A 2,924-nucleotide genomic window follows, 5' to 3' on the forward strand; every position below is an offset into this window, starting at 1 on the left:
TCTGCAGAGAAACACCCGCCAAAATAAGAGCACAGCATACAGCACGGTTAAAGCGTTAAAACATTTATTAATTTATAGAAAATCCAATATTTATATATTTATTAACCTTCTAAGGCATGATGTTTATTTCAGGAAACAAAGTTATTATTATTATTATTATTATTATTATTATTATTATTATTATTATTATTATTATTATTATTATTATTATTATTATTATTATTATTATGGCGGCTGATTTTTAAAGGATAGAGTACACCATAGAGCACGGTTAAAGCGTTAAAACATTTATTAATTTATAGAAAAATATAAGAATATGCCTAGAAGTAATGGGGAACAAATATTACTATTAACCCTCTACGACATGATGTTTTTTTCAGGAAACAATTGTATTATTATTATTATTATTATTATATTTTTAATATATTTTGTATTGTTATTATTATTATTGTAGCTGTTTTTTTTTTTACCTCAACAAATATGAAAATCACACTATAGAGGGTTAAAATAAACACAACATTTACAACCATAGTTAAAATGATACAATAAGCATACAGAAATCTTACTAAATAGCAAAAAAATTGCACTGTGTCTTTTTAGGGGTGGGATCTTTTAATAATTATTAGTTTATATGTAATTGTGTAATTTAATAATTTCCAGTATTCTTGATAAATGAACAATTTTAACCAATAAACATTTCAAATAACAATCTATCTTCAAGCTATAGTTCAAACAGTTGCATAAGGTGTTTGGCCTTATACGTGAAATAAGGCTGAAAATCTTGTACAGCAATAACTTTTTAATGACAAATTGAAATCACAACTGTCTGTGTATATATGTATATATATACAGTGTATATTAGTATATTAGTTTTGTAATATATTTTTATTTGAAAATCAAGACAAAAAATACCTATAGGCTAATTATTTTATTGCTACATAATTTATTCAGTGGTGATTAAAAAGACAAAGCTTCTTACCTAAATGAACACATACACAAAACAGTACACAGTACACAAACGATATAAAACAAAGACGCCTGTAGCCTGTATTACTACAAGACATACAGAAACTGTTTTTACCTCACAGCACATGTCCAGCCGGGTGAATTAAGTTGTTTTGCAGATTGATTCCAGCGGACCAGACACACTGTCACATCTGGTGTGAAATTAGGTTAATAGACTAGCAACCTCACCAAAACACCCTAAAAACAAAGCAGCAAGCCCTTTTTTCCAGTGTGGGGACATTAAGTGGCGTTGGCGAGCACAGTTTGAGCAGTTGGTGTACAAATCTTACAGTATTTTGAATAAATGTTTTTATTTAATTGTCCAGGAGTGTTAGCTTGCTAGTACCATGGCAGTATTTATGTGCATGTTGTAATATGTTGTAATTTGTAGGATCTTGTGACATTCAGGACAAAATGTACTGGCTTTGGACTTTTTTTTTCTGACAGGCATGGCATCAACAACCAAATGATGCATTATGTCAGATGTGTTGATTGTTTGGCACCATCATAAGCCAGGTTCCAAATCCAGGTCCTCGGCTGCAGCCAGTGTAGACTGCATTTCTCGACTGCTGTGTCATAAAAAGCTGTTCAAAAGTGAAGCATCCTTCATATAGCGCTTACAAATGCAGTCTACGTTCAGAAATTTTGGTGCAATTTATGTTTTTTTCTGGATCTGGGCAACCCACACTTTATTTTGCATGTAGAATGTGAAGGGAAAAAGCATCAGCAAAGCCTAGAACAGCAAGGTGCAAAACGCAATTTGCTCTATTTTCTCACAGAAGTTCCCTCACAAGGTTTGTTCTAGGACCTGTTCTAGGCTTTGCAATACCTGATAGATCCGACAGGGACACAAACAAAAATGAGCTTTTTCTTTTAAAAATGAGTTTTAAAAAGAAAGTCTTTTCCTACATCCTGGAAATCAACTTCTACCAACAGGGACTGAGCTTTTTTATTCTAGTTCTAAAATAAAAGTCTATTCCTACCTACCTACACTCTGAAAATCAACTGCTACTAGAAGACTCCGGAGGCAAGCATACTAAAAAAATTGTGACATAGGAAATGTCATTGTCTCAGTTCTTGTAGCTTCTAGACCTTTGGGTGGAGCCAACTTCAAGCAACTAGACAAAACCAACCTGGTGCCCAGCTAACAATTTTTGGTTAGTAGAATGTGTTCTTTAAATATTCAATCTATCAGATTGAATCTTAAATATAGAGCTTGCAAATGCAGTCTAGGTTCAGAGCTTAACAACATTATATAACAAAGTTATAATCTGCTAGATCCAACAGGGACACAACAAAAATGAGCTTTTTATTTTTAAAATGAGTTTTAAAAAGAAAGTCCTTTCCTACATTACTACATTCTGGAAATCTAATCAAAAATTTTTTAGAATTTTAGACAAACTAATGTAAAAGTCTTTGATTTGAAGTAAATGCAACTGGCATTGGTAACGTTACAGAAATAGTCGTACAAGATTGCAGGTTTGCATCACAATGTTATTAGAACATTTCTCACATTATTTTCCCAGTTGTATAAAATATAAACAGTAACATTGCGAAACATTAAAAGTAACATTTCAACACTAAACTTAGAACACTGACACGAAAGATGTTCCAATGATGTTACCAGAATGTTTACAACTTTAAAAAAGGTTCAAGGAACATCCAAAAAAACTTGATAGATTTAGAATCCCAGTTGTGCAGCTTGCCATCAGCTGCTGGAGCCCTGAGAAAGCACAATCGGCCTTGCTCTCTCTGGGTGGGAACTGTAGATGGCGCTCTTTCTTTTTTCCCCCTCATCACTCCTAGGGTGATTTGGATCAGCACAAGGCTGCGTCTGTGAGCTGATGTATTGGAACCGAGTCACTGTATTTTTCTCCGAGCGTTAGCGCTGTGATGCTACTCGGCAATGTTCAGTTCAA

Source organism: Astyanax mexicanus, chromosome 18, assembly GCF_023375975.1.
Source record: "Astyanax mexicanus isolate ESR-SI-001 chromosome 18, AstMex3_surface, whole genome shotgun sequence".
NCBI lineage: Eukaryota > Metazoa > Chordata > Actinopteri > Characiformes > Acestrorhamphidae > Astyanax > Astyanax mexicanus.